We start from the raw sequence: 22678 nt of genomic DNA, 5'->3' as shown, positions 1-22678 counted from the left end.
ATGAACTGTTTTCAAGGCGGATGGCAGACAATGCTTCTCTTCCGCTCTGAGGTGCGATACGACAGCAAATGATAGTGACAGAACTTTCACCAAATATTAAGTCTCTCTCTCTCTCTCTCTCTCTCTCTCTCTCTCTCTCTCTCTCTCTCTCTCTCTCTCTCTCTCTCTCTCTCTCTCTCTCTCTCTCTCTCTCTCTCTCTCTCTCTCTCTCTCTCTCTCTCTCTCTCTCTCTCTCTCTCTCTCTCTCTCTCTCTCTCTCTCTCTCTCTCTCTCTCTCTCTCTCTCTCTCTCTCTCTCTCTCTCTCTCTCTCTCTCTCTCTCTCTCTCTCTCTGAAACATTTCACAGGGAACATAAGTCTTGGGAGAATAAGAGAGGGTTACTGTAAAACTCGACTTATAATATAGCCTACATCTGTAGTTCCTTGCAATTTCCAGAGGGTACAATGAAATGAAGACGGGTTCAATCCCAGACTTCGCCAGTGACTTGCATATTCAGAGATTTGTTTGGGGGTTACTGTTCACTAATCAGTCCCAGAGTTGAGTTGAGTTTCCTCAAGAAGCTGAGAAGCAGACCATTAAATGTAGGCTTGGAATGAATTACAAAGAAACACTGAGATTCCCATTCCACGGGCGTATTGTTGATGATCTAAATAAACTGGAGTAGAAAGCTGCAGAGGTTATTGCCATTATTTGTCACTCAAAACTCCCTAATGGCATAAACAGACCTTTCCTATTTTCGTATTCATATTTCTCTCATTTCAAGCACAGAGAAAATATGATAATGAATAGAATCACATTGCACTACAGTGCTCCTAGTACTGTATATCATTATAATCATGAGGAAATAGACATTTCCACTAACCTCGGCCACAATAAAGGACCAGCACACTGATGTATGAACATATACAATGGCTTGCGAAAGTATTCACCCCCCTTGGCATTTTTCCTATTTTGTTGCCTTACAACCTGGAATTAAAATGGATTTTTTGGGGGTTTGTATCATTTGATTTACACAACATGTCTACCACTTTGAAGATGCAAAATATGTTTTATTGTGAAACAAAAAAGAAATAAGACAAAAAAACAGAAAACTTGAGCGTGCCAACTACTCACCCCCCCAAAGTCAATACTTTGTATAGCCACCTTTTGCAACAATTACAGCTGCAGGGCTCTTGGGGTATGTCTCTATAAGCTTGGCACATCTAGCCACTGGGATTTTTGCCCATTCTTCAAGGCAAAACTGCTCCAGCTCCTTCAAGTTGGATGGATTCCACTGGTGTACAGCAATCTTTAAGTCATACCACAGATTCTCTATTGGATTGAAGTCTGGGCTTTGACTAGGCCATTCCAAGACATTTATATGTTTCCCCTTAAACCACTCAAGTGTTGCATTAGCAGGATGCTTAGTGTCATTGTCCTGCTGGAAGGTGAACCTCCATCCCAGTCTCAAATCTCTGGAAGACTGAAACAGGTTTCCCTCAAGACTTTCCCTGTATTTAGCGCCAGCGCCATCCATCATTCCTTCAATTCTGAACAGTTTCCCAGTCCCTGCCGATGAAAAACATAAATAAATAAATAAATAATTGGTCATTTAGCAGACGCTCTTATCCAGAGCGACTTACAGGAGCAATTAGGGTTAAGTGCCTTGCTCAAGGGCACATCGACAGATTTTTCACCTAGTCGCCTCAGGGATTAGAACCAGCGACCTTTCGGTTACTGGCACAACGCTCTTAACCACTAAGCTACCTGCCGCCCTACATCCCCACAGCATGATGCTGCCACCACCATGCTTCACTGTGGGGATGGTGTTCTCGGGGTGATGAGAGGTGTTGGGTTTGCGCCACACATAACGTTTTCCTTGATGGCCAAAAAAGCTCAATTTTAGTCTCATCTGACCAGAGTACCTTCTTCCATATGTTTGGGGAGTCTCCCACATGGCTTTTGGCGAACACCAAATGTGTTTGCTTATTTTTTTGTTTAAGCAATGGCTTTTTTCTGGACACTCTTCCGTAAAGCCCAGCTCTGTGGAGTGTACGGCTTAAAGTGGTCCCATGGACAGATACTCCAAGCTCCGCTGTGGAGTTTTGCAGCTCCTTCAGGGTTATCTTTGGTCTCTTTGTTGCCTGTCTGATTAATGCCCTCTTTGCCTGTTCCGTGAGTTTTGGTTGGCGGCCCTCTCTTGGCAGGTTTGTTGTGGTACCTTTTTCTTTCTATTTTTTAATAATGGATATAATGGTGCTTTTTATAACCCAACCCTGATCTGTACTTCTCCACAACTTTGTCCCTGACCTGTTTGGAGAGCTCCTTGGTCTTCATGGTGCCGCTTGCTTGGTGGTGACCCTTGCTTAGTGGTGTTGCAGACTCTGGGGCCTTTCAGAACAGGTGTATATATACTGAGATCATGTGACAGATCACGTGACACTTAGATTGCAAACAGGTGGACTTTATTTAACTAATTATGTGACTTCTGAAGGTAATTGGTTGCACCAGATCTTATTTAAGGGCTTCATAGCAAAGGGGGTGAATACATATGCACACACCACTTTTCCGTTATTTATGTTTTAGAATTTTCTGAAACAAGTTATTTTTTAAATTTCACTTCACCAATTTGGACTATTTTGTGTATGCCAATTACATGAAATCCAAATAAAAATCAGTTTAAATTACAGGTTGTAATGCAATAATATAGGAAAAACACCAATGGGGATTAATTATTTTGCAAGGCACTGTATTATCATCACACTGTACCATACCTCTTCAATCATCCAGCAAGTGACATTGCGATGTCTGTGCATGTGAAATTCAGCATTTACATGTACAGCATATGATAGAAATCATAATGTAGCATATTCCTGTAATGCCAGCCAGTATGTAAAGCCAGTGATACTTCAGGGAGAGTGCTACTGTATTCCCTCTCCGCTTTGACTGGTAAAGGAAAACTCCCAGGATGCACTGGGCTCCTGGAGAGTGAAAAGATAAGACGTCAGAAGGCACCCATCATCGCCACGCCAACCACTCTTATCTTAACTCTCCTGCCTTTCAATTTTGAATCGTGGAGATGATGAGAATTCTATACTGTTTCCTTTTCAAATTAGGACATGGATCACGATAATGTTCATGCTATTGGACAGATTTTCATTTAAAAAATATATTTTCATAGAGATGGGTCACTGGTACCAGACTCCTGGAGGGGAAGAGGCCAGAGAGGAATACGAAACGGGGATGAGATAGAGGGATAGAGAGAGCGAGAGAGGGGGAAGAGAGAGAGAGAGATAGGGAGAGAAAGAGAATGAGGGGATCATAGTGAGTGAGAGAGAGATCTTAGTTAGAGAGATCACAGAGAGAGAGAAATCAGTGTGACAGCAGGTGAGAAACATTTTAGTTTGCGCCTCTCTCTCCCTCTCTTCCTTGAGTAGGGCAGGCTGCCAAGACGATTTTGCACCTCAACATGTTAACCAGTGAATGTTACTGGATTACTGTCGACTCCAATAGTGCCACAGGATTGGGTCCTCCCTCCGGAGAGATCATTCAAATTAAATCAATCAAATGTATTTATAAAGCCACTGTGGGCCCATCCAAAGTTACCCCCGGACAGGGCCAACCAGGCCGGAAATAACCACACCCACTTTGCCAAAGCACAGCCCCCATACCACCATAGGGATATCAACAGACCACTAACTTACTACCCTGAGACAAGGCCAAGTATAGCCCACGACGATCTCCCCCACGAACCCGAGTATAAGAAGGATGGGAGAGCGCGAGCAAGCCAGTGACTCAGCCCCTGTAATAGGGTCAGAGGTAGAGAATCCCAGTGAAGAGAGGGCAGCCGGCCAGGCAGACACAACAAGGGTGTTCGACACTCCAGTGCCTTGCCGTTCACCTTCGCACCCCTGGGCCAGACTATACTCAATCATAGGACCTACTGAAGAAATGAGTCTTCAGTAAAGATTTAAAGGTTGAGACCGAGTCTGCGTCTCTCACATGGATCAGCAGACCATTCCTTAAAAATGTAGCTCTATAGGAGAAAGCCCTGCCTCCAGCTGTTTGCTTAGAAATTCTAGGAACAATTAGGAGGCCTGTGTCTTGTGACTGCAGTTTACATGTAAGTATGTATGGCAGGACCAAAAGCATGGATTAGCTTTACTGCATAATTTTGGGACAGAAAGTTTCTGATTTTTGCAATGTTACGAAGATGGAAAAAGGCTGCTCTTGAAATATTCTTGATATGTTCCTCAAAAGAGAGACAAGGTCCTTCACAGTTTTATTTGAGACTACTGTACATCCATTGAGATTCATTGTCAGATCCAACATCAGATCTCTTTGTTTCTTGGGACTTAGAACTAGCATCTCTGTTATGTCCAAGTTTAAAAGTAAAACATTTGACGCCATCCACTTCCTTATGTCTGAAACACAGGCTTCCAGGGTAGGCAATTTTGGGGCTTCACCATGTTTTATTGAAATGTACAGCTGTGTGTCGTCTGCATAGCAGTGAAAGTTGACATTGTGTTTCCGAATGACATCACCAAGAGGTAGCATATATAGTGAAAACAATAGTGGTCCTAGAACGGTGCCTTGAGGATCACCAAAACGTACCATTGATTTGTCAGAGGACAAACCATCCACGGAGACGAACTGATATCTTTCCGACAGATAAGATCTAAACCAGGCAAGAACTTGTCCGAGTAGACCAATTACAGTTTCCAATCTCTCCAAAAGAATGTGGTGATCGATGGTGGAGAAAGCAGCACTACAGTCTAGGAGCACGAGGACAGACGCAGAGCCTTGGTCTGACGCCATTAAAAGGTAATTTACCACCATCACAAGTGTGGTCTCAGTACTATGATGGGGTCTAAAACCAGACTGGAGGGTTTTGTATACATTATTTGTCTTCAGGAAGGCAGTGAGTTGCTGAGCAACGGTTTTTCCCCAAAAAAATTAGAGGAATGGGAGATTCAATATACACCAATATTTCCAGTTCAAGGTTTGGCTTTTTCAAGAGAGGCTTTATTACTGCCACTTTTACTGAGTTTGGTACACATCCGGAGGATAGGAGCCGTTTATTATGTTCAACATAGGAGGGCCAAGCACAGGAAGTAGCTCTTTCAGCAGTGATCGAAAACACTTTGCTGTACACTGATATGTGAGTGAGTGAGTGAGTGAGTGAGTGAGTGAGTGAGTGAGTGAGTGAGTGAGTGAGTGAGTGAGTGAGTGAGTGAGTGAGTGAGTGAGTGAGTGAGTGAGTGAGTGAGTGAGAGAGTGAGAGAGTGAGAGAGTGAGAGAGTGAGAGAGAGAGAGAGAGAGGGGAGGCTTGATTGCACTTGGCTGTAAACTACCAGTACAGCAGCAGGAGGATGTAGCTGCATGAGTAACAAAGGGAACAGACAATGTCAAAGAGGTTTGGTAGAGGTAACAAAACAAACAACACTTTTCACTCCAATAAATACCCCACAGTACACCCGTAGTAATTACCCAGAGTGGCAAGGACACAGGCAATGACAGAGAGTTCATTTAGCCAAATAAGCAACTGTTGGAAGGATTCTGCGAGAATTTCAACACTCGATTAATCTGTTGAATCACCTAATCCTCACACCTGTCCCCCCTCCATCCATCCATACACACACACACACACACACACACACACACACACACACACACACACACACACACACACACTTCCCCTTCCCTAAGTGAACACTTGCAGTTTCCAATCAAGGTCATGTCTGTGCATCTGACTCGATAAATTCAGACAGCTTGTCTGTGACTGTGGGTAGTGACGGGTGGTGCTTGTGGATGATTGATGGAAGCTGCCCCCCATTCCCCCCTCCTCTGACAGACCAGGGAGCAGGGACCATACTGTAAGTCAGGTCTCTGACAGAAAAGGCAGGGCCACAGCTAATGACACGATAGGATGACAGACAAGGCAGGACCACAGCCAATGACATGATAGGATGACAGACAAGGAAGGGCCACAGCAAATGACACAATAGGATGACAGACAAGGTAGGGCCACAACCAATGAAACGATAGGATGACCTGGCAGGAACAAGCTGTCTGGTTGGACATCTGCCTAGGAAGATTGATCTGTTTGGATGTGGTTCAAAGGTCAGAGCTTTGAATCAGGGACCACCAAGGTAAATATGTGGCCATGAAAGTCGATGTTTACCTCTAAAACTGATACGTGACTGGAGGTCAGCGCTTTGGCAATAACATGGCAACTGAGAAACCATAGTAAAAATTAAATAAAATAAAATTTCATTTGCCACATGCGCCGAATACAATAGGTGTAGACATTACCGTGAAATGCTTACTTACAGCCCTTAACCAACAATGCATTTAATTCTTAATAAAAAAGTACAATAAAACAACAACAACAAAAAAGTGTTGAGAAAAAAAGAGCAGAAGTAAAATAAAATAACAGTAGGGAGGCTATATACAGGGGGGTACTGGTGCAAAGTCAATGTGCGGGGGCACCGGCTAGTTGAGGTAGTTGAGGTAATATGTACATGTGGGTAGAGTTAAAGTGACTATGCATAAATAATTAACAGAGTAGCAGCAGCGTAAAAAGATGGGGTGGGGGTGGGGGGACAGTGCAAATAGTCCAGGTAGCCATGATTAGCTGTTTAGGAGTCTTATGGCTTGGAGGTAGAAGCTGTTGAGAAGCCTTTTGGACCTAGACTTGGTGCTCCGGTACTGCTTGCCGTTCCAAAAATCCCGATGCCATCAAAATAAAATGTTTTTAGCCTCTGTGCCTGTGTGTCAACGTCAACTTAGATGACAACATTAACATAACTAAATCATGGGCAGTGTTACAGTAGGTAGCTGTAGCAATTAATAATGATGCACTTACAGTATAGTGCCGTGAAGCCTGCTTTTAACATGTTCAATCAAATGCCATTTCAGCTTTCTCATAGGAACAGAAGAGAAACGTTGTGCTGTAGGAACATTGGGGGGGGGGGGGGGGGGGGGGGGGCGTTGTAGAAAAGTTAGGGGGACGTTGTAGGAATGTTGGGTGAACGTTGAGTCAGTCACACAGGCAAGTGGAGCAGTCAGCGCCTCTCCAAGACTGCTCTGCTCTATTCAGCAGTCAGTTCCAAAGAGGTTTTAATTGTGTGTTGCCACAGTGTTCTGTTCTATCCTCAAAATGCTTAGCAGAGCAGAACAGTGTCTTCTACAAGGGAGAGAGAGACATTCTGAACTGACATTAGTGTGCTGTTGTGTTCTCTTGTTCCCCCGACTCAGACACAATCTGCTTCTCTCATTGTGCTCAACGCCCCTTCCTGCGATAAGGGGGACTGTGTGTGTGTGTGTGTGTATGTGTGTGTCAAGAGGCTTTGTGTGTGTAATAGTCGTTTACCACTGTGCATATACACTGAGTGTTCAAAACATAAAGAACACCTTCCTTATACTGAGTTGCACCTCCCCCCTTTTGCCCTCAGAACAGCATCAATCCGTCGGGGCATGGACTGCAAGGTGTCGAAAGCGTTCCCCTGGGATGCTGGCCCACGTTGACTCCAATGTGTCCCACAGTTGTATCAAGTTGGCTGGATGTCCTTTGGGTGGTGGACCATTCTTGATACACATGGGAAACTGTTGAGCGTGAAAAACCCAGCAGAGTTTCAGTTCTTGACACGAACCGGTGCACCTGGCACCTACTACCATACCCCGTTCAAAGGCACTTACATATGTTGTCTTGCCGATTCAACCTCTGAATGGTTCACATACACAATCCATGTCTCAATTGTCTCAAGGCTTAAAAATCCTTCTTTAACCCGTGTCCTCCCCTTCATCTACACTGATTGAAGTGGATTTAACAAGTGACATCAATAAGGGATCATAGCTTTCAACTGGATTCACCTGGTCAGTCTATGTCATGGAAAGAACAAAAGATAGTGTTTTGTACACTCAGTGTGTGTACTCAAGGACATGCAAGGTGAAGATGTATTTTTCATAAGGAGCGCGAGGGGGACGCCTAAGGCACCGTGCTGGTATACAGAGCAAGACGAAGACAATGCAAGGCTGACAGACACAGTGAAAAGTGTGATTTGCAATTCTGATCCAGATTAAGGCTTTTATCTGACCCGGCTCGGCCCTGCCATTCAGAAGCCTGAATGTATTTGTATTTGTATTTATTATGGATCCCCATTAGCTGCTGCCAAGTCAGCAGCTACTCTTCCTGGGGTCCGGCAAAACTAAGGCAGTTTCCCATTTTAAAAACAGTACAATACATTCATTACAGAATTCACAACCCTCAGGCCCATACTCCACTACTACATATCTACAACACAGAATCCATGTGTACGTGTGTGTATAGTGCGTATGTTATCGTGTGTGTATGCATGTGTCTGTGCCTATGTTTGTGTTGCTTCACAGTCCCCGCTGTTCCATAAGGTGTATTTGTATCTGTTTTTTAAATCTGATTATACTGCTTGCATCAGTTACCTGATGTGGAATAGAGTTCCATGTAGTCATGGCTCTATGTAGTACTGTGCACCTCCCATAGTCTGTTCTGGACTTGGGGACTGTGAGGAGACCTCTGGTGGCATGTCTTGTGGGGTATGTGTGACAGGTTAAAGGACATATTCATAGCCTGTTATACACTAAAAAGTATTAGTAAGTTCATGGCATGTAAGGATCTTCAAATATCTAAGGTTAAAAAGATCATGCATCCAGTACTAGTTCATAGAGATTGATAAAATTCATAATTGTGTTAAAATCCATCAAGTGTACAAAGGGTAAATATTGTAAGAGGAATGTGTAAACGTTATATTGACTACTTTATTTTGTGGTGCCTAATTTAAGGGTAAAAGTGTTAATCTGTGATCTACTAAATGCTCTTAATCTATGAGCCTGAGATCGATTGCTCTGGTCTCCACCCAACTTTCTGGGGAAATCGCGTTTTTTTTTCCTCATTATACTAAAGTTTTCAGTGAGGAAACATAACTGCGTCACTCTCGTGATTATTTCTCCCCTTTTTCAGGTACGTTATTGATATAAAACGAGTTAATTTGAATGTAATAACTTGCTAACATGTCAAGAGAGTTTAAGGTATGTGTTAGTAACATCTTGAGTAAGTTAGAGTTAAGTTGAAGAGAGTTATTAGGTGCGTGTGTGAGTGAAACCTGCTTGGTTGCAGCGAAGAATAGCTTCGTACTGAGAGTAGCTGCCATTTTATGCTAATTGTGAATGAACATGTGCGCTGTTAATAATATATTTGGGGTTATTTGTATAATGTGTTTCCAATACTTTGTTGACATGGTTGATAAATGTAGTTATGGGTTACTGAGCTAAAGCTACTTTGTGTTTGACAGTTATATTGAAACATTTGTATATGTTTTAGTGAATTACAGTTTATGCTGTTGTGACTTGAATAAGCTTTGTACCCTACACAACTCTGGTTCCTGTAGATCTGTTGTTCTGTAAAATGTGGTATTTTTGTAAAAGGATTATACTAAAGTTTTCAGTGAGGAAACATAACTGCATCACTTTCGTGATTATTTCTCCCCTTTTTCAGGGGCGTAACATTTTGGAGGCTCCGCTGAGATTGCTGCTCAGATGTCCGGCTTCCACATCCTGGTCGCTGAATTCCGAGCCAGCTAACAACCCAGGCAGGCTGCAGTGAGGAAAGTGTTGCTGTTCGAGGGGATCTGGAAGTTGGGGGTTAAGTACGTGTCAACTGAGGCCGTTGAGAGACCATCAGAGACAGTAAGGACCATCTAATTCAGAGTCAACTCCTGCACAGTAAAGGTTCCTCCTGTCCTGTCAACATGACAACCGCCTTGGAAGAACTACAGGAAGAGGTAGTAGGAGAATTGCACACCCTGACTAAAGACAAGTTACTAGACGTATGTGATTTCCTTGACATATCAGGCGAACAGAGAAGAGATGTTCAAGACAAATCCCGCATATCACTGATGACTCACATTGTGATGTTCCTTGAAAGAGAGGAAGTTGCAGAGTTAGAAGATGGCGGCATGTCGGAATTAATGTTACTTAAAGACAAAATGACAGAGATGATCAGTGGCATAGATAGCAAGACAGGGCAAACTGACCATGATATTGAAACAGCCAGAACACATCACATAATCGAGGGACTGAGAACTGTAACCCCACAACAAGGGGTGGGAACTGAGCAGAGTACTGCAGACAAAACCAGTGATTCTCTGCGCCAGCCCCAACCCCCTGCCCATCTTCAGAGGAGCATGCAGCTCGCACCCAGTGCACAGCCCGGCTCATACTGGCGCAAAGAGTTAAACATTTCTGGTCAGATAGGTGAACCGGGCCAGAAAGATAAACTGACTTTTTCCAGCCTTGCCCATCAGATTGAGAATGGACTTAACAGAGGCTATCCTGAGGTAGAAATAGTAGTCGCAGTAATCAGGGCTATTTCTCCAGGCTCACAGCTACGCAGCTACTTGGAAGGTAAACCCCAGCTAACTCTTCCCACACTTAGATGCATCCTGCGTTCCCACTTCCAAGAGAAGAGTGCAACAGAGCTTTACAAACAGCTAGCTTCAGAAGCACAGCATAGCAAGGAGACCCCTCAAAGCTTCCTGATGCGCATCTTAGATTTGAGGCAGAAAGTATTAATTTGCGTCCCAGGAGTCAGAATCAGGGCTTAAGTATGACCCTGCTCTAGTCCAGCGCATGTGTTTACACACAGTCCTTACAGGTCTCCAGAGTGACAGTATCAGGATAGACATGCAGCCTCTCCTGCTTGATAGCGAAACATCAGATGAGGTTTTGCTAGAGAAGCTTAACATTGCTTGTGCTAATGAGATAGAAAGACGAAACAAAAAGCGTTTTAATGCCCCACAGCCTGCTACAACTGTAAGTGTAGTCCAGTTAGAAGACACGCCATCTGCAAAGTGTCCTGTGAAGGAAGCCAAAGCTAAGATACCCGCAGAACTGTTAACAGAGTTAGCTGAACTTAAGACAGGTGTAGCTTCCCTAAAAGGTCTCAGTGCAGAGATTGCTCAGATTAAGGAGACATTACAGCAGCCTATGTTTCAGTCATCGCCTTATGCCCATGCCCCACTTCCAGTTAGGAGGCCAGATAGGGACCCCCAGCCACCTGTTTCCCAGCAGCAGTATTACAGCAACTACAGTCAGCCCCAAGCACCTGACCCTGTGCAGTATCAATATGCACCTAACCTGTATACCAACCGCTCTGCTCAAGCTCCAAGGAGGTGTTTTGTCTGCCAGCAGGCCAGAACAGATGCACGCTGCACACACTGCTTCCGATGTGGGAGTGGAGAACATTTTCAAGCTGGATGTAAAATCCGGGGAGTCAGACCATCCAAACAGGCCCCTTTAAACGGGGAAGGGTTACCGCTGAGGGACAAGTGTTAACCGTAGCTACCAAAAAGTCCCAGAAATGTGCAAATTGTGCCAGAGAAGAGTCATTTGAGAACCTGAAACAATGTTCATCATGTAAAGAGACACTGTACTGTTCCAAAGGATGTCAAAACCAACATTGGACTAAACATAAGGAAAAATGCACTCACCTGAAAATTGACTCTACCTGTGAAAAGCTTTCCTGTACAGAAGAAAATGCCCACTCTTTACCATCCCTAGCTCAAGGTTGCCACCCCCATAAGGTCACCTCGCTAGTCGGTAGACAGTGCCTTGTTGAGTGTCACCTGAATCGCCACCACCTCCAAGCTCTATGGGACACAGGCTCTCAGGTATCGGTCATTGATGAACGATGGAAAGCGGAATCTCTCCCAAACGCAAGGCTGAGGGATGTTTCAGAAATTCTGGACTCACCTGATGATCTAAGATTGACGGCAGCAAATGGGACTGAAATGCCGTACCTGGGATGGATTGAAACAACTTTTCGGCTAGCCTCTGAAACTGACCAAACGAAGGAACTGATCATCCCAGTGCTGGTAATGAAAGGCTGTCACCTATCTCATCCCATCATAGGTTTCAATGTTATTGAGCACATCCTGACAATGACCGAAAAGACTAAACGGTACAGTACAGTAAAAAAAAGCTTTCCCAAGCCTCAAAAGAAATAAGGTGAGAGCTTTTATACAGGCTGTTAGCGCAGAACAGACAGATGAATACGCAGTGAAAACCAAGAAAGAGAAGGTTGCTGTACCAAAACACAGTAGCATTCAGATTGAGTGCCGGGTAGCTTCCCAGCCTTTCAAAGATGACATGACAATGCTTTTCCAGCCAGACCTGAACCCGCAGTGGCCAGATGAACTTGAGTTCTTTGACACACTAGTCAGAGTTAGGAAAGGTGTTTTTCCAGTTGTCATGCTTGATGTCTCTAACCCCACTGACCACGACATTGCCCTGCTAGGACGCACCATAATCGGTACAGTACAAACCATTATGACTGTGTTACCTGCCCAAGTCTTTGAAAAAGCTGTCACCCCAGCCACAGTGAATCACACCAGTGTTCAAACCCCATGTACTGCTACTGAACAGTGGGATCCACCAGTAGGTTAAAGTCACCTAACCGAAGAACAGAGAGAGGTTGTTAGGAAAATGCTTAGAGAAGAGTGTCACTCCTTCTCCAGATCAGACAATGACATTGGCTGCATTGAACGATTGAAAATGACTATTTCTCTAAAGGACTCTGAACCAGTCAAGCGCACATACATGTCAGTGCCCAGGCCACTGTATCAGGAGCTGAAGGGTTACCTTCATGACCTCATAGCCCAGGGTTGGGTTAGGAAGTCAAACTCTTCATATTCTTCACCTGTCGTTTGCGCTAGGAAGAAGGACAGGACCCTCCGGTTGTGTATAGATTACAGAGACCTGAACAGAAAGACACATCCCGACCGCCAGCCCATCCCTCGGGTCCAGGACATCATGGACAGTTTAGGTGGTAATTCCTGGTTCTCCCTTTTAGATCAGGGAAAAGCATATCACCAAGGGTTCATCTCTGAAGAAAGCAGATCACTGACAGCATTTGTGACCCCATGGGGACTCTATGAGTGGATACGTATGCCATTCGGCCTCATGAACGCTCCTGCAGCTTTTCAGCGTTGTATGGAGGAATGTTTGGAAGGGCTCCGGGACAACATCTGCATTCCTTATCTGGACGACACGCTAGTTTTCAGTAAAACTTTCGACAGCCATGTGAATGATGTGCAAAAGGTTTTGCAGTGTTATAGAGAGTATGGCATCAAACTCAAGCCAAGTAAGTGTGATCTCTTTAAACCCCAGGTCGTTTATTTGGGCAGAATAGTATCTGCAGACGGCAGCAAAGTTGACCCAGCCGATTTTGAAGCAGTAAGAGCATTGAAAGAGATCAGACCACAGACTGTGGGCCAGCTCAGAAAAATGCTTGGTTTACTCACTTACTACAGACAGTACATCAAAGACTTTTCTAGGAGGGCCAGCTGTCTGTATGACCTCCTGAAAGCAGATTCAGAGAAAATACCTGACCACCCACGGAAAGCAAAAACAAAGAAAGTAAGTCATGTGGTGCCCTCAAACAAGCCAATCCTGTTGACTGACCAACATCAACAGGCACTTGAACAGCTGATTGAGTGTCTGCTTCACCCACCAGTCTTAGGTTTCCCTGACTTCACTCAGCCATTTGTTGTACACACTGATGCGTCACACCAAGGCTTGGGAGCAGTTCTTTATCAAGAGCAAGATGGGAAGCTTAGGGTCATTGCTTATGGCTCTCGAACCTTAACAGCAGCTGAGAAGAACTATCACTACCACTCTGGCAAGCTAGAATTTCTAGCTCTAAAATGGGCAGTCACTGATAAGTTCCATGATTATTTGTACTATGCTCCGACCTTCACTGTATACAGCGATAACAACCCGCTCAGCTACATTCTGTCTACTGCCAAACTGAACGCAACCACTTCCAGGTGGGTTGCAGAATTGGCTGATTTCCACTTTACAATAAAGTACAGGCCAGGCAGAGAGAACAGTGATGCAGATGCTTTGTCGAGGATGCCACTGGATGTAGAGTCACTGATGAGAGAATGTTCTGAGGAGCTTCCACCAGACACCATTGCCGCCACGATACAAGCAGTAGAGGTACAGAAAGAGCCTTTTGTGCCTTGGTCAATTTCAGCTGCATCTATGTCAGTATCAGCTGAAGGTGAGACAACTACAGCAACAATCAGCTCGATCCCAAAAGAGGGGATAAGAGAGGCACAAGAGTCTGATCCGGTCATCCGTCCTGTGCTCGATTTCAAGCTGTCTGGTTCCAAACCGCCAGTTAAAGAGCAAAAGGAATTCAGTCCAAAGACAAAATGCCTATTCAGAGAATGGGACAAATTGACAATCGACAGTGATGGTATTCTTTACAGAATCACTACAGCCTGCAAGCAGTTCGTTCTACCAGAGCAGTACAAAGGTAAAGTGATGGAAGAGTTGCACAATAACATGGGACACCAAGGTACTGATCGCACTGTAACCCTAGTACGTGACCGCTTCTTCTGGCCTTATATGCAATCTGACATCGAGCACTATGTGACTAAAACTTGTAGCTGTGTCAAGCAGAAAAAGCCAGGCCATGAAACAAGAGCTCCTCTGACAAACATTGTGACAACACAGCCATTTGAACTGGTATGTATAGATTTCCTCCATCTCGACAGATGCAAAGGGGGATATGAGTACATCCTCGTGATTGTTGATCATTTTACACGTTTCACTCAAGCCTACGCCACCACATCAAAGTCAGGAAAAACTGCTGCAAATCTCATCTTCAATGACTTTGCCCTGAAGTTTGGGTTCCCCTCCCGCATCCACCATGACCAAGGGGGAGAATTCGAAAATCAGTTGTTCCATCAGTTAAAGAAACTCAGTGGCATGGCGGGGTCCAGAACAACACCCTACCACCCGATGGGGAACGGTCAAGTGGAACGAATGAACAGAACATTGTTGCAAATGCTAAAGACACTAACTGAGACACAAAAGTCAAACTGGAAGGAGTCTCTAAACAAACTGGTTTATGCCTATAACTGCACCCGTTGCGAAGTGGGGTGCAGTTATAGCACCATTTTATCTTCTGTTTGGGAGATCACCCAGGCTTCCAGTTGATATGTTCTTTGGATTGTGCACAGAGGCAGGTTCCAGTAACCAGCGAGACTACGTGGAGAACTGGAAATGAGGAATGGAAGAAGCATACGCCATTGCAAATGAAAATGCTCAGAAAGCTGCTGAAAGAAGTAAGAAGTACTATGACACTAAAGTTAGGAGTTCAGTGCTACAGCCTGGCGAGCGAGTTCTGATTAAAAACCTGACACCAAGAGGAGGACCAGGCAAACTCCGTAACTATTGGGAAGATCAAATTCACACAGTAGTGAGACAAATGGGTTCAGACCTGCCGATTTATGAGTTGAGACCAGAAAAGGGTAGGGGACGCTCCCGGGTCCTGCACAGAAACCTGCTCATGTCCTGTGACCACTTACCGTTTGAGAGACAACCAGAAATGACTAAAGATGACAAAAGTAAGAAAAAGAGACATCAGCCTGGATCACAGCCTCTAGATTCTGATGAAGACAGCGGGGATGAATATGACCTTCATCATGAGCCGCTACAGGTCCCCACATCTCCTACAGTACCTGAGAGGTATGCTGAACCAGCGAGAGAGTCGGAAAACAGGCCCCCACCAGTGAAACAGACAGTTGCGGTGCCAGTTCCTGATACGCTACCAGCACAGCCGCTTGTTGAAAATCAGCTGGAGGAGAAAACAACAGTTAAAGAACTGCCTGCTGAGGAGATGAACTTGCCTGCTGAAAATGTGCCTGATGATCGTCCACTAAGTGCCTTTCCTTCATTAACTGCTGCTGCTGAACCTGAGGAACCAGCTTACCAGCTGCCACAAAGAGAGAGACACCCTCCAAGACGTATCACCTATGATCAGCTTGGTATCCCTTCCTGCTACAGTATCCAGCCACAGCCACAGTTGTTCCCTGTCTACCCTGCACCAGGACTGGTTCCATGGCTGCCATCACTACAGCGATATTACCTTCAGCCACCCTACATGTATGGACTTCAGCAAACTTGAGGCTACAGAGTTGACATGTTTGACCATGGACTACTGACTGATTTCACAGACTGTCACGAGACAATTAGCAGACTATGCATATAGATCATTAAAACTGATGGACTGTTGACAATAGTATGAGAAAAGACTGCTTATGGACTGTTTATACAGCTGGTCAACAGATATGGACTGTGAATATAACTTCTTGGTTCTATTTGAACTGTGAACTTTGACCTCTGCTCAAGTACTAGCTTACAGAAGAGGATTTTCTACGTCCAGTGCTTATAGACTGTTTAAGAAGACAATGTTGGTAATGTTGGGAAAACATTTATTTTGTCGGGGAGAGTGTGACAGGTTAAAGGACATATTCATAGCCTGTTATACACTAAAAAGTATTAGTAAGTTCATGGTATGTAAGGATCTTAAAATATCTAAGGTTAAAAAGATCATGCATCCAGTACTAGTTCATAGAGATTGATAAAATTCATAATTGTGTTAAAATCCGTCAAGTGTACAAAGGGTAAATATTGTAAGAGGAATGTGTAAACGTTATATTGACTACTTTATTTTGTGGTGCCTAATTTAAGGGTAAAAGTGTTAATCTGTGATCTACTAAATGCTCTTAATCTATGAGCCTGAGATCGATTGCTCTGGTCTCCACCCAACTTTCTGGGGAAATCGCGGTCTTTTTTCCTCATTATACTAAAGTTTTCAGTGAGGAAACATAACTGCGTCACTCTCGTGATTATTTCTCCCCTTTTTCAGGTACGTTATTGATATAAAACGAGTTAATTTGAATGTAATAACTTGCTAACATGTCAAGAGAGTTTAAGGTATGTGTTAGTAACATCTTGAGTAAGTTAGAGTTAAGTTGAAGAGAGTTATTAGGTGCGTGTGTGAGTGAAACCTGCTTGGTTGCAGCGAAGAATAGCTTCGTACTGAGAGTAGCTGCCATTTTATGCTAATTGTGAATGAACATGTGCGCTGTTAATAATATATTTGGGGTTATTTGTATAATGTGTTTCCAATACTTTGTTGACATGGTTGATAAATGTAGTTATGGGTTACTGAGCTAAAGCTACTTTGTGTTTGACAGTTATATTGAAACATTTGTATATGTTTTAGTGAATTACAGTTTATGCTGTTGTGACTTGAATAAGCTTTGTACCCTACACAACTTTGGTTCCTGTAGATCTGTTGTTCTGTAAAATGTGGTATTTTTGTAAAAGGATTATACTAAAGTTTTCAGTGAGGAAACATAAGTGCATCACTTTCGTGATTATTTCTCCCCTTTTTCAGGGGCGTAACATATGCATGGGTGTCTGAGCTGTGTGCTAGTTGTTTACACAGACAGCTCAGTGCTTTCAACATGTCAATACCTCTCACAAATACAAGTAGTGATGAAGACAATCTCTCCTCTACTTTGAGCCATTATTAATGTTTGCTCTCTGTGTACATCCTAGGGCCAGCTGTGCTGCCTTGTTCTGAGCCAATTGCAATTTTCCTAAGTCCCTCTTTGTGGCACCTGACCACACAACTGAACAGTAGTCCAGGTGCGACAAAACTAGAGCCTGTAGGATCTGCCTTGTTGATAGTGCTATTAAGAAGGAAGAGTAACGCTTTATTAAATACAGACTTCTCCCCATCTTAGATACTGATGTGGTTCTGTGTTTGTGAAGACTTCAAATGAGAGAAGAGGTGGGGGTCAGAGCGAAAGAGTGCCGCCCGAACACACCCTAGATAAATGAAAGGTGACAGTAAGAAAATAAAGAACAGGATGACTTTTTTGAAGAATGAAAGAATGAAAGAGACAGAGCTGGAGCAGCCACCTCCTCTCCTCTCCCATAGGGTTGTGCCAAAACCACATCTCTTCACCTTCCAAGAACTTCAGTGGTGCCCCCACCTGATCTCCTGGGGGAACTGTGCGTTGGTGACCATGATGCTGGAGATGCGGTGTGTGTGGAGGAGGCGCAGGAAGGTATTGATTTTGGGGTACATGATTGGCTCTCCCACCAGGGACAGGGCGAAGTGCATCACCTCCAGACACTCCTCGTACCGCTCCGGACGCACCCCAGGCACACCTGTGATAGGACAGAGTGCGAGAGAGGTCAGTGGTCAGGGTAAGAGAGAGCCAGAGAGCCTAATGACGATGCAAACCTCTTCTGCCTGTGGTGTACACTCGTTCAGTCTCCCTCAAGGGGAACTTTATGCCTTATTATGAATAATAAAAGCAAGAAAGGGGTTATTTAGGGTAGTGTTTCCATTCTCCTTTAAAAGGAATGGGCTGGTGTGAATAAAATATGGAGTGGGAGAAATCAGAGAGAAGCCAAGGAGGGACGTGTACAAAAATGAAGAGGAAGAGAGTGAGAGAGGAAGAGAGTGAGAGAGGACGAGAGAGAGAGGACGAGAGAGAGAGAGAGAGAGAGAGAGAGAGAGAGAGAGAGAGAGAGAGAGAGAGAGAGAGAGAGAGAGAGAGAGAGAGAGAGAGAGAGAGAGAGAGAGATGGTAGGTTGGATACAGGCCCAGTCCCTCTCCTCTCCCCACTGGGAGGTCTCAGTCTCTCCAGCTCCCATGGATCTCCTGGCAGAGCCTAGACGCTGCTGAACTTGCTTAGAATCAACACAAGCCCCACTCATTCAGTGTATTTCTCCTTGCACGCACACACAAACACACAGATGTGCACACAAAATTGAAGATCATTGCATTACACAAAAAAAAGTAATATACTGTGGATCAATGCAGTATGAAACAACATTAACTTGAAGAATGGCAACAAGCGACAACGAATCCATAAAATAATTTCCATTGATGAAGCCAGGCTTGTGTCTCTGATACATTTGAAGGGTAAATCGCATCACAGAACAGCTTTACACTGAGAGACATCAAGCTGAAAAACATAATTGTACATTCCCCCAGCCCTCATACAGGGCCCTTGGAGAAATCACACTTTAATTCAGTCATATAACCAACCCAGGCTGACACACACACACGCACACACACAAACACACACACACACACACACACACACGTCCCTCAGACCTCATTATGTGTCTATTTTATTGATATTATGTGATGTGGAATCACATTACACTCCCACATGGGTGGCTGGCTGTGCTCTCGAGGGGCACTTGTTCACTCCAAAGTGGATTGTTCATACAGTACTTTATCAACGCAGACATGGTGCTCCATTAGAAGTATCTGTTCTTGTTTTTTTTTTAAAATGTAACCCCTTTTTCATGATATCCAATTGGTAGTTACAGTCTTGTCCCATCGCTGCAACTCGCGTGCTGACTCGGGAGAGGTGAAGGTCGAAAGCCATGCGTCCTCTGAAACACGACCCCACCCGTAAGCCAGCCACACCAATGTATCGGAGGAAACACCGTACAGCTGGCGACCGAAGCCAGCGTGCATGCGCCAATTGTGCGACGCCTCATGGGTATCCAAGGCGCGGATCGATCCCGGATCTGTAGTGCCTTAGACCGCTGCGCCACTCGGGAGGCCAGAAGTATCTATTCTAACGAGAACGTGGGAGGAGGGATGCAGATGGTTAAGAATCTGGGTATTAGTGTCTGAGTGGTAAACTAAGTGGCTAAATGAAAACAGACATCACCACCATTGAAGAATGTGACAAGCAAATCAGAATCCTTCAAGAGAATTGAGTCACTCGTACACACACACACACACACACACCACCCCTCCCCTGCCAACACCAACCCCCTGGTCCCACCACAAGCTCCCTAATCAGCAATGCAACTCGGTTGGGTTCATTTCAGTCCCAGTAGACATGTCGCTAACTACTCCAATCCAGATGTCCATCAAAGGGTTGAGTATGAGAAACGAATTGGAATGACATGTTCCTTTGACTGGATGGAATTAGCACTTAACGAAGAGAGAAAAAGTGACACTTGAGTCCTTCCAGGCTAAATTGACTGAATCAGTGCAGTCACGACAGAGAGCAGGGAGAGAGAACTCCCTTGATCCCAATAGGGTGGGTAAGGCAGCATTTTGTTTTGTGTTTGGGTTATCTTAGAATAAATCATCAACTTCTACAGTCAAAGGCCACCTAATAAACTGCTGAATAATTTCATAATGAGAGGATGTTGCAGTCAAGCTGTGAGTGTGCCCATCACCCATTGATTACAAATGAAGACAGATGCCATGTGTTTTTCTCTTTACTGACTGCTGGATATGTCATGGCCGACTGAGCTGTTGCTTTACAAACCAGAGACAAATCTGAGACAGGCCCAGTGACAAGTGCGTCACACTCTGGTCCCGGTGAGGAGAGGTGTGACAGTTGCCGGACAGACATGGTGCTGATGACTGAATCAGACCAGAACCTCACTGCACTGAGAGCCACTCTGCATCCCAAATGTAAGCCAAATATCCCCCAGGCCCAGCGTCTGTCTGTCTGTTAGCCTGACCAGGTCTGTGACACAGTTTGAGCTCTCATATAGCTCTGCTTCATTGTAGCATGTGTCGTGACTCTTGAGCGACTCTCAACTTGATGGGGAAGTTTAGTCTCTTGAATCTAGATTAGGTATTGTGGTGAGCTGTTAGGCCAACCTATTCCTGAAGTAAAAATGTTCACTTCATTTGAGTTCAAATTGCTCTGTCATCAGTGTAAACAAAGCAAATGTGTTGTTACGGTTACCTCTGAACTGTCGGATCATGTTTTTTAGTGTGTGTGTTACCTCTGAACTGTCGGATCATGTTCTGCTGGTTCTTCACAGCCTCCAGTAGGGTCCATCTTCTAGCGCCACTCTGTGGCCACCGGGTTAGTGTGGTATCTGTCGGGACAGAGAGACAAGATCAGAGAGGACAGCTCTGTCTGGTCACACACACACACAAACACACACACACACACACACACACACACTCTGCCCCAGACCTGTCTATCCCCAGGGGGGCTGGCTAAGTAACCAGACTGGTCTGGTGACCTCTTATGTTGGCCTGCCATGACCCTTTCAGTCCCTAAAGGGCACCAGCTAACAGAAGTTTACACCATTTATTTTTAGACACTAGATTTAAATGAAAGTACAGTAGGCACAAATGCAACAGGTGGCAGTAAATATAGAAAACTATAAAGTGAGGAAATCCACACACATCAGGGGCTCTGTATTCCACCTCACAGTTCACTAGACTAGAGAACATTCAGTCTACCCATCAGTTCGGGTGCCCCCTGCTGCTGAAGGACAGCTAAGACAATACCTCTGTGTCTGTCAATGTTCTGCTGTTATTCATCGCCCGGATAGGGACCTCAACTCAGACGGGACTATTTCTACTGACAGCACCCCATTCACCAGAGGCCTGGACTGACAGAGACCTTTCAGAAAGGAGTTTTATAATCCTCATTTTTGCAAAGGTTAGCCTGGTTCCAGATCTGTTTGTGCGGTCTTACCATAGGAGTTATAGGGAGTTCGGAAGACAGCACAAACAGGTCAGGGACCAGGCTATTTCGAAGGTAACTTTAGGAGAAATATCTGGCCTCTCCAGTCCCAAGCAATGTCACATTACGTGATTCAACTTCTAACCTCTCTCCCTTTAATTAGCACGATCATTAATCACCCACACGTTAATCATTAGCTGCCTCGTTAGCTTTTGGTTAGCTAAGCAATAGCATGGCCATCAGTTAATGACGGGGTGAGCACTGACTGGTTTCATCCATACTATGCTCTTCTGGAACTTGCAGCAATAAACAAAAAGGGTCTAGGCATTCTTAGCCATATTGTGAAATGCAGCTCTGGTTATTGGGTTAAGATGAGGATAAAGTACGACTGCACTGAGCGTATGAGAATAATGTAATATAATGTAATAAACTGTTGCATGAATTATTCTAAAATCTCTAAATCAATCACACCAACAATCATAGTTCAGTTGCACCCACCTCCAGCAGAAGACACACTTGTTGGCACAGGCGAGGCTAGGGGTGGTCTCCATACACCTGTGGGACTCGATGCCATAAAAGGAGTGCTTGTAACAACCTCCTCTTCCTCTTAGCATGGACTGGCGGAAAGAAAAACACCTGTCATTTAGTTATTCAAAGGTACATGTTTATGAATGTGAGATTACCCATATAAGGAATAAATAATCGTATCTACCTTACCTTGGTCCAACGACAAAGCTTGACACCTGAATTACTTCCTATGAGTTTGTATCCTCTAAAAGAGAAAAGATATAAAATAGTCACGTATTTCTCCCCATCATAACCTGTCTACACGAGTAGCATTCATTATGAATGAGTAGGTCTCTGTTGGAGATGCAAAAAGCACATAGGAACCCTATTAAATATGCTGTGTTCCTGTGACAAACCGACACCATTTTGGGATAATGTATGTGCTATCATTTCATTGTGTCTAGGAATTATATCCATCCATCTCCACGATTATGTCTGTTGGGAAATGTAAATATTGGTGATCAATATCAGAGAAAGTTTTGTAATCTAGGTCTAATTGCTGCAAAATAATGGATAGCCATCAATTGGAAAGCCTCATATCCACCCGAAATATAACTAACTGGAGGACTGAACTATCTAGCTACATCCCATTAGACTCTATATATTATCAAATCAAACATAAACCAGACATATTTGACAGAATTACGGTGTTTCCACATATAGTCCTCTTCAAAATAACTGATCTCAGTCCTCTTTAAAGTGAACTTCGGGGTAAACCCCCCCCAAAAAAAATAACTCAGTTCTCTTGCATTCAC

At 44.3% G+C, this 22678-nt stretch overlaps 1 pseudogene across 1 annotated transcript in view; it reads right to left on the bottom strand.

Moving 5' to 3' along the window:
• The window catches only part of LOC311106163 (S-adenosyl-L-methionine-dependent tRNA 4-demethylwyosine synthase TYW1-like), a 144234-nt pseudogene that overhangs the window by 62494 nt on the left and 59062 nt on the right, over window positions 1-22678 (bottom strand). Inside the window, exons 9-12 of the transcript in view lie at window positions 22074-22126; window positions 21855-21973; window positions 20662-20757; window positions 17874-18051 (exon numbers count right to left, since the gene is read on the bottom strand). The product of the transcript in view is annotated as an S-adenosyl-L-methionine-dependent tRNA 4-demethylwyosine synthase TYW1-like (transcript). The remainder of the gene's footprint in view (window positions 1-17873; window positions 18052-20661; window positions 20758-21854; window positions 21974-22073; window positions 22127-22678) is intronic.

The sequence above is a fragment of the Coregonus lavaretus genome (genome assembly GCF_964263955.1).
Source record: "Coregonus lavaretus genome assembly, chromosome: 30".
NCBI classification, from domain to species: domain Eukaryota; kingdom Metazoa; phylum Chordata; class Actinopteri; order Salmoniformes; family Salmonidae; genus Coregonus; species Coregonus lavaretus.
The sequence above is the reverse complement of the archived record's forward strand: the minus strand, read 5'-3'. Positions and strand labels throughout refer to the sequence as shown.